Genomic DNA, 9,793 nt, shown 5'->3' with positions numbered 1-9,793 from the left:
CAGGGACCTGGGTTCAATTCCTGGCTCGGTCACTGTATGTGTGAAGTCTGCACATTCTCCCTGTGTCTACATGGGTTTCCTCCGGGTGCTCCAGTTTCCTCCCACAGTCTGAAAGATGTGCAGATTATCTAGATTAGCCGTGCTAAATTGTCCCTTAGTGTCCAAAGATGTGCAGGTTAGGGTGGATTGGCCGTGCTAAATTGTCCCGTAGTGTCCAAAGATGTGCAGGTTAGGGTGGATTGGCCGTGCTAAATTGTCCCTTAGTGTCCCAAGATGTGTAGGTTAGGGTGGATTGGCCATGCTAAATTGCCCCTTAGTGTCCAAAGATGTGTAGGTTAGGGTGGATTGGCCATGCTAAATTATCCCTTAGTGTCCAAAGATGTGTAGGTTAGGGTGGATTGGCCGTGCTAAATTGTCCCTTAGTGTCCAAAGATGTGTAGGTTAGGGTGGATTGGCCGTGCTAAATTGTCCCTTAGTGTCCAAAGATGTGTAGGTTAGGGTGGATTGGCCGTGCTAAATTGTCCCTCAAACAGGTACCGGAGTGGGGGAGTAACTTCATTGCGGTGTTAATGTGACATGAATAAATAAATAAACTTCTAAAAGGAGGATATCGAGGACGGGGTTTGAGGTTTGGAATTTGATTTATTTATTAGAATGCTCTCTCACTCTCCCTCTCTCTCTCCCTCGCTCCCTCCCCGTCTCTCCGCCCTCCTCCCGCCCGCTCCCCCGGCGGGGCAGGGGGTGCCATCCCTCAGAAACACTTGCGGTGGACGATCGCGGGTCCCTTGTCCTCGTAGTCCCGCCGGCTGACCCACATGGACTGGAAGGTGCTGAGGCAGGCGGTGATGGAGCCCCCGATCCAGACGGCGAACTTGCGCTGGGGCGAAGCGTAGACGTTGAGCTTGGCCCGGCTGGGCGCCAGCTCGCCCATCTCCCGCTGGATGCGCTCGGCGAAGCCGGGGAACATGGAGGAGCCGCCCGACAGCACCACGTTGTTGAGGAGCTCGGCCTGGTAGTCGGCCTGGCACTTGTGCAGGCTCCTCATGGCCAGGGCGTGGAGGCCCGGGTCGGTGAGGCCTACCGCCTCAGGCTTGAAGAGGGCCTCGGGGCAGCGGAAGCGCTCGTTGCCGATGGTGATGACGTGGCCGTCGGGGAGCTCGTAGTCCGTCAGGTAGTCGCTCTCGTTGGCCAACATCTCCTCGTTGAAGTCCTGCGCCACGTAGCAGCACATCTCCTTGATGTTGCCTACGATGTGCATCTCCTCGGGGCTGAAGGGGTTGCCGCACTCCTCCAGCAGCTTGGCCATGTAGTCCGTCAGCGCCCCCCCCGCCAGGTCCAGCCGGAAGGTGGCGTGGGGCATGGTGTAGCCGGCGTGGATGGGCGCCGTGTACGAGACGCCTAGGCCCGACTCCACGATTAGGCCGGTGGTCCGGCCTGTGGAGTAGAGCGACAGCAGCGACTGGTGGGCGACGTACATGGCGGGCACGCCAAAACCCTCAAACAGGAGCTCGGCTGCCTTCTCCCGGTTGGTGCTGGGCGAGAGGGGGGCGTCGGAGAGCAGCACCGCGTGCTCCTCCGGCGCCACCCGCAGCTCCTGGTAGAAGACGTGGTGCCACAGCATCTCCAGGGCCTCCCAGTCCGTCACCACCCCGTTGGTCACCACCGCCGTCTTGACCACCCAGGGGTCGCTGGGGATGGCGTTGCCCGCGTAGTACTCGGGCCCCTTGTGGAACTCGTCGGTGGCGTGGTTGGGGACGCCCACCAGGGAGCGCACCACCGCCCGGGGCTTGTCGTCGCCGGCGAAGCCGGCCTTGGTGTAGCCGGTGCCGTTGTCGATCACCACGGCGGCCGTCTCGCCGAAGCTCTCCTGGCACGCCGGCGCCCCCTGGGGGATCGTGGCGCTGGGCTTGCTCATGTTCCAGCGGCCTTCCTCAATCTCCGGTCGGCAGCCAAACGCTCGGCCTCCTCTGTCTCGAGCCCGTCCGAGACTGACTCCCAACGCCCCCCCCCCCGCCGCCCCCCTCCAGCTCACCCCCGGCCATCGCCGGGGGCAACCGGCCCCGCCTCACAATGGCCCAGCTGACCTCGGCTCCCCCCCCCCCCCCCCCCCCCCAGGCGATGAGGTCACAGAGACCGGCCCTCAGTGACGACTCGAGGCCTAGCATCCAGGCTGGGCTCACTCCCAGGGCCTGTGATTCAGGCTGTGCTCACTCCCAGCGCCTAGCATCCAGGCTGTTCTCACTCCCAGGGCCTGTTGATTCAGGCTGGGCTCACTCCCAGGGTCTGTGATTCAGGCTGGGCACACTCCCAGGGTCTGTGATTCAGGCTGGGCTCACTCCCAGGGCCTGTGATTCAGGCTGGGCTCACTCCCAGGGTCTGTGATTCAGGCTGGGCACACTCCCAGGGTCTGTGATTCAGGCTTCGCTCATTCCCAGGGCCTGTGATTCAGGCTGGGCTCACTCCCAGGGCCTGTGATTCAGGCTGGGCTCACTCCCAGGGCCTGTGATTCAGGCTGGGCTCACTCCCAGGGCTTGTGATTCAGGCTGTGCTCACTCCCAGCGCCTAGCATCCAGGCTGTTCTCACTCCCAGGGCCTGTGATTCAGGCTGGGCTCACTCCCAGGGCCTGTGATTCAGGCTGGGCTCACTCCCAGGGTCTGTGATTCAGGCTTCGCTCATTCCCAGGGTCTGTGATTCAGGCTTCGCTCATTCCCAGGGCCTGTGATTCAGGCTGGGCTCACTCCCAGGGCCTGTGATTGGGGCTGTGCTCCCTCCCAGGGCCTGTGATTGGGGCTGTGCTCCCTCCCAGGGCCTGTGATTCAGGCTGTGCTCACTCCCAGGGCCTGTGATTCAGGCTGGGCTCACTCCCAGGGCCTGTGATTCAGGCTGGGCTCACTCCCAGGGCCTGTGATTCAGGCTGGGCTCACTCCCAGGGCCTGTTGATTCAGGCTGGGCTCACTCCCAGGGCCTGTGATTCAGGCTTCGCTCACTCCCAGGGCCTGTGATTCAGGCTTCGCTCACTCCCAGGGCCTGTGATTCAGGCTGTGCTCACTCCCAGGGCCTGTGATTCAGGCTGTGCTCACTCCCAAGGCCTGTGATTGAGGCTGTGCTCCCTCCCAAGGCCTGTGATTCAGGCTTCGCTCACTCCCAGGGCCTGTGATGTAGGCTATGCTCACTCCCAGGGCCTGTATCTTTTTCCCGATGGAAGAAGGTGGAAGAGAGAATGTCCGGGGTGCTTGGGGGGTCCTTGATTATGCTTTTCCCCGAGGCAGTGGGAAGTGTAGACGGAGTCAATGGATGGGAGGCTGGGTTTGTGTGATGGGATTGGGGGCTACATTCACCACCCTTTTGTAGTTCCTTGTGGTCTTGGGCAGAGCAGGAGCCCAGACCGAGCTGTGATACAACCCAGAAAGAATGCTTTCTATGGGGGGGCATCTGTAAAAGTTGGTGAGAGTCGTAGCCAAATTTCCTTTAGTCTTCTGAGAAAGTAGAGGCATTGGTGGGGCGTATAGTGTCGGCGTGGGGGGGGGAACCAGGATCTGGACACCTAAAAACTTGAAGCCTCTCGACCCTTGGTCCCCGTTGATGTAGACGGGGGCAGGTTCCCCTTTACCCTTCCTGAAGTCGATCTCCTTCGTCTTGTCGACACGGAAGGAGAGATTATTGCCGCCCCACTGGATTCCCGATCTCGTTCCTGTTCTCCGTCTCGTCGTTGTTTGAGATCCGGCCCCACTCCGGTGGTGTCATCAGCAAACTTGAGTTGTTGGATGGCTATCGGAAGATTCCCTGGCATCTAGCCAACGGCGTAAGCAGAATCCGATTGCACGGCTGGGACAGACAATGAAGTGACTGCTAAATGATGCCAGCGAAGATTGTATGTATCCCACGTGGAGCACCTAAAGCACAATGCCATTGCGTCTACTTGAAAGCAAACAACCCCCTCATATTTGGTGAAGACGGGAAGCTTCAGACTACAATTCCCAGACCAGATCCCTGACTCAGAATAACTTTATGACATGCATCTGGTTTGAGTTTTTTTTTATTATCCACGAGTGGGGCACGGGTGTCGTCAACTGGGCCACCATTTCGAGTGCAGGGTGTCGAAATTTGCTGATGACACCAAGATTGGTGGAATGGCAAATTGTGCGGAGGGTGTGGAGAGTCTGCAGAAGGATCTAGATAGGCGAATGGGCCAGGAAGTGGCAAATGGAATTTAATGTTGGCAAGTGTGAGGTGGTCCACTTTGATAGGAAGAATGGTAGGAAGGACTATTACTTACGTGGCGAAAAACTGCAGCAGGCGACGGTGCAGAGGGACCTCGGGGTCCTTGTGCATGAGTCGCAAAAACCCAGCCTGCAGGTGCAGCAGGTGGTCAGGAAGGCAAATGGGATGCTGGCCTTCATAGCGAGGGGGATTGAATATAAAAGTAGGGAGGTCTTGCTGCAGCTGTATAGGGCATTGGTGAGGCCGCAGCTGGAGTACTGTGTGCAGTTTTGGGCGCCGTACTTACGCAAGGATATTTTGGCCTTGGAGGGAGTGCAGAGGAGGTTTACTAGGCTGATACCGGAGTTGAGGGGGTTGAGCTATGAGGAGAGGCTGAATAAACTAGGCTTGTACTCGTTAGAGTTTAGAAGAATGAGGGGAGATCTCATTGAGACGTATAAGATGATGAATGGGATGGATAGGATAGAGGTGGAGAGACTCTTCCCGCTCAGAAAGGACAGTAGGACTAGAGGGCACAGCCTCAAGATAAAGGGGGGGCGGTTTAGAACGGAGTTGAGGAGGAACTTCTTCACTCAAAGGGTGGTGAATCTCTGGAATTCTCTGCCCGTTGAAGTGGTGGAGGCTGCCTCGCTAAATATTTTTAAGATGCGGGTTGATGGGTTTTTGATAAGAGAGGGGATTAAGGGTTATGGGGAGAGGGCGGGAATGTGGAACTGAGCCACGACAGATCAGCCATGATCTTATTGAATGGCGGGGCAGGCTCGAGGGGCTAGATGGCCGACTCCTGCTCCTATTTCTTATGGTCTTATATGTTGCCCTTGGAGGCCAGTCGAGTATCAACCACATTTCTAACATAACATAAGAAATAGGAGCAGGAGTCGGCCATCTAGCCCTTCGAGCCTGCCCCGCCATTCAATAAGATCATGGCTGATCTGTCGTGGCTCAGTTCCACTTTCCCGCCCTCTCCCCATAACCCTTAATCCCCTCTCTTATCAAGAACCCATCAACCTGCGTCTTAAAAATATTTAGCGAGGCAGCCTCCACCACTTCAACGGGCAGAGAATTCCAGAGATTCACCACCCTTTGAGTGAAGAAGTTCCTCCTCAACTCCATTCTAAACCGCCTCCCCTTTATCTTGAGGCTGTGCCCCCTAGTCCTACTGTCTTTTTTGAGTGGGAAGAGTCTCTCCTCCTCTATCCTATCCATCCCATTCATCATCTTATACGTCTCAATGAGATCTCCCCTCATTCTTCTAAACTCTAACAAGTACAAGCCTAGTTTATTCAGCCTCTCCTCATAGCTCAATCCCCTCAACTCCGGTATCAGCCTAGTAAACCTCCTCTGCACTCCCTCCAGGGCCAAAATATCCTTGCGCAGGTGCGGCGCCCAAAACTGCACACAGTACTCCAGCTGCGGCCTCACCAATGCCCTATACAGCCACAGCAAGACCTCCCTACTTTTATATTCAATCCCCCTCGCTATGAAGGCCAGCATCCCATTCGCCTTCCTGACCACCTGCTGCACCTGCAAGCTGGTGCGCCTCTGGAGTTGCACGTGGGCACCGTGGGTTAGCACTGCTGCCTCAGGGAGCCGGGCTCGATTCCCGGACTCGGGTCGCTTGCACGCGTGCACATTCTCCCCGTGTCTGCGTGGGTTTTCCCCCAGGCGCTCCGATTCCCTTCCTGCAGTCCGAAAGACGGATCGGGCTACATTGACAACCTGGTTGGGGTAGATTTGGCAGCGCTAAATTCTCCCTCCGTGTGATAACTGGGAGGTTTTCGCTGTACCTCCGATCCAGTAAGCCGAATTGTGGCGCACAAATTTTTATTTTAAGCCTGAGATTTCCTTCCCGAGAGGGAACCGGGTGGATTTCTCCTGACAATGGATCCTCAATAGATTCTTAATCCCACATATTTTTTTATTGGATTCCCATCTGCCGTGGGCAGGATTCGAACCCGGGTCCCCCAGAACATTAGCTGGAGTTTCTGGGTTAATAGCCTCGTGATAAAACCACTAGACTTCTCTGTCTTCCTCCCTCCGAATCTCTCTGTCCCCTCCCTGTTCACAGACACGTCCAGATTCCCTCTGCTAATGTTCCAGCTTCCTTCTCTCTGCGACACCCACTCTGCGTGACTCCCACGCATGTCTCCCTTAAGCCCCCTCCCGGCCCCCCTCTCACCCTGAACCTGTCCCCTTGTCACTGTCCCTTCCACCCTGGGGGGGTAGAAAAAAGCCCCCCTGACTGTCGCACCCCTGCCTCTCCGTCTTGTCGACCAGCCCTCTCTCTCTCTCCCCCTCTGTCTTTCAATCCCAGTTTCTCCGACCTCCCCTCTCCTACCCTGGAGACCAGGGCAAACATCCTGGAGAAAATCCCGGGACTCCCTCCCTAACAGCGCTGTGGGTGTACCTACCCCACACACTGACTGATGTCCAATAACAATCCCGGAACTCCCTCCCTAACAGCACTGTGGGTGTACCTACCCCACACACACTGACTGATGTCCAATAAGAATCCCGGAACTCCCTCCCTAACAGCACTGTGGGTGTACCTACCCCACACACACTGACTGATGTCCAATAACAATCCCGGAACTCCCTCCCTAACAGCACTGTGGGTGTACCTACCCCACACACACTGACTGATGTCCAATAAGAATCCCGGAACTCCCTCCCTAACAGCACTGTGGGTGTACCTACCCCACACACACTGACTGATGTCCAATAACAATCCTGGAACTCCCTCCCTAACAGCACTGTGGGTGTACCTACCCCACACACTGACTGATGTCCAATAAGAATCCCGGAACTCCCTCCCTAACAGCACTGTGGGTGTACCTACCCCACACACTGACTGATGTCCAATAACAATCCCGGAACTCCCTCCCTAACAGCGCTGTGGGTGTACCTACCCCACACACACGGGGGACTGACTGATGTCCAATAACAATCCCGGAACTCCCTCCCTAACAGCACTGTGGGTGTACCTACCCCACACACTGACTGATGTCCAATAACAATCCCGGAACTCCCTCCCTAACAGCACTGTGGGTGTACCTACCCCACACACTGACTGATGTCCAATAACAATCCCGGAACTCCCTCCCTAACAGCACTGTGGGTGTACCTACCCCCACACTGACTGATGTCCAATAGCAATCCCGGAACTCCCTCCCTAACAGCGCTGTGGGTGTACCTACCCCACACACAGGGACTGACTGATGTCCAATAACAATCCCGGAACTCCCTCCCTAACAGCACTGTGGGTGTACCTACCCCACACACTGACTGATGTCCAATAACAATCCCGGAACTCCCTCCCTAACAGCACTGTGGGTGTACCTACACCACACACGGGGACTGACTGATGTCCAATAACAATCCTGGAACTCCCTCCCTAACAGCGCTGTGGGTGTACCTACCCCACACACACGGGGGACTGACTGATGGTGGAGGAGCAGAGGGATCTAGGTGTATGTGTACATAGATCCCTGAAAGTTGGGAATCAAGTAGATAAGGTTGTTAAGAAGGCGTACGGTGTCTTGGCGTTTATTGGTAGGGGGATTGAATTTAGGAGTCGCAGCGTCATGTTGCAACTGTACACAACTCTGGTGCGGCCGCACTTGGAGTATTGTGTGCAGTTCTGGTCCCCACATTACAGGAAGGATGTGGAGGCTTTGGAGAGGGTGCAGAGGAGGTTTACCAGGATGTTGCCTGGTATGGAGGGGAGGTCCTATGAGGAGAGACTGAGGGATTTGAGGTTGTTTTCACTGGAAAGAAGGCGGCTAAGAGGGGATCTTATAGAAACATATAAGATGATTAGAGGTTTAGATAGGGTGGATGGTGATAGCCTGTTTCCTCGGATGGAGAAATCTAGCACGAGGGGGCATGGCTTTAAATTAAGGGGGGGTAGTTATAGGACGGATGTCAGGGGTAGGTTCTTTACCCAGAGGGTGGTGAGGGACTGGAATGCCCTGCCTGCTGCAGTTGTAAATGCGCCTAGTTTGGGGGCGTTTAAGAGATTGGTGGATAGGTTTATGGACGAAAAGGGATTGGTTTAGATTAGTGGGTCAATGTTTTTTTTTAAAAATAAGACTGGTCGGCGCAACATTGTGGGCCGAAGGGCCTGTTCCGCGCTGTAATGTTCTATGTTCTATGATGTCCAATAAGAATCCCGGAACTCCCTCCCTAACAGCACTGTGGGTGTACCTACCCCACACACTGACTGATGTCCAATAACAATCCCGGAACTCCCTCCCTAACAGCGCTGTGGGTGTACCTACCCCACACACTGACTGATGTCCAATAACAATCCCGGAACTCCCTCCCTAACAGCACTGTGGGTGTACCTACCCCACACACACTGACTGATGTCCAATAAGAATCCCGGAACTCCCTCCCTAACAGCACTGTGGGTGTACCTACCCCACACACACGGGGACTGACTGATGTCCAATAACAATCCCGGAACTCCCTCCCTAACAGCACTGTGGGTGTACCTACCCCACACACTGACTGATGTCCAATAACAATCCTGGAACTTCCTCCCTAACAGCACTGTGGGTGTACCTACCCCACACACACGGGGACTGACTGATGTCCAATAACAATCCCGGAACTCCCTCCCTAACAGCACTGTGGGTGTACCTACCCCACACACACTGACTGATGTCCAATAACAATCCCGGAACTCCCTCCCTAACAGCACTGTGGGTGTACCTACCCCACACACACGGGGACTGACTGATGTCCAATAACAATCTGGGACTTTTTTCTCTGGAGGGGGTGATCTTATAGAGGTCTATCAAATAATGAGGGGGCACAGATCAGCGAGATAGTCAATATCTTTTCCCCAAAGGTAGGGGAGTCTAAAACTAGAGGGGGTAAGTTTAAAGGGAGAGGGGAGAGGGTCCAGAGGGGCAACTTTTTTCACCCAGAGTGTCTGGAACGAGCTGCCAGAGGTTAGTAGTAGAGGCAGGTACAATTTTGTCTTTTATAAAGCGTTTAGACAGTTACAGGGGTATAGAGGGATATGGGCCGAATGTGGGCAATTGGTATTAGCTTAGGGCTCTTAAAAAAGGGGGGTAGCACGGACAAGTTGGGCTGAATGGCCTGTTTCCCTGCTGTAAGCCTCTGAAACTCCTTCACGAACTCTTAACTAAAGAAAAACTCTCACTGTACAACCTGAGGATAGATGCTACCGTGTTGTGGGTTGGGGGGGCACTCTTGGCCCCTTAGAGTGGGGGGGGGGGGGAGAAAGAGAGAGATGGAGAGGGAGCGTTGGCGCGGTCTCTCGGAGGCGGCGAGGCCCTCATTCATCAGTGGATTTGGTGAGGAGGGGCGAAGAGAGGGGCCTGGGAAAGCAGGAGGGTGAAAGGCCTGGGAGTTAACCTGTATTAATCTCCCGGAGGGGGTGGCTGGTGGGGAGGGGAGGTAGGGTTAGAGCTCTTTTGTGGCGTCTTTTGTTTCCAACCACCCCCCCCCTCCTCCTCCTCCTCCCCCCCCTCACTCTCTCCCGCCTCCTCCCCCCCCAGGGCCTTTGGAGCATTTTTCCCATTCCTGCCTGATTGACGG

At 55.5% G+C, this 9,793-nt stretch overlaps 1 pseudogene; it reads right to left on the bottom strand.

Annotated features, from left to right (window-relative positions):
- Positions 1–751: 751 nt before the first annotated feature.
- LOC145339815 (actin-1 pseudogene) lies at positions 752–1,915 on the bottom strand (annotated as a pseudogene).
- Between the last annotated feature and the right edge of the window lie 7,878 nt (positions 1,916–9,793).

Source organism: Carcharhinus amblyrhynchos, unplaced genomic scaffold (genome assembly GCF_965287045.1).
Source record: "Carcharhinus amblyrhynchos unplaced genomic scaffold, sCarAmb.v2.hapA scaffold_686, whole genome shotgun sequence".
NCBI classification, from domain to species: Eukaryota; Metazoa; Chordata; class Chondrichthyes; order Carcharhiniformes; family Carcharhinidae; genus Carcharhinus; species Carcharhinus amblyrhynchos.
This window is presented reverse-complemented; position numbering and strand designations above follow the sequence as displayed.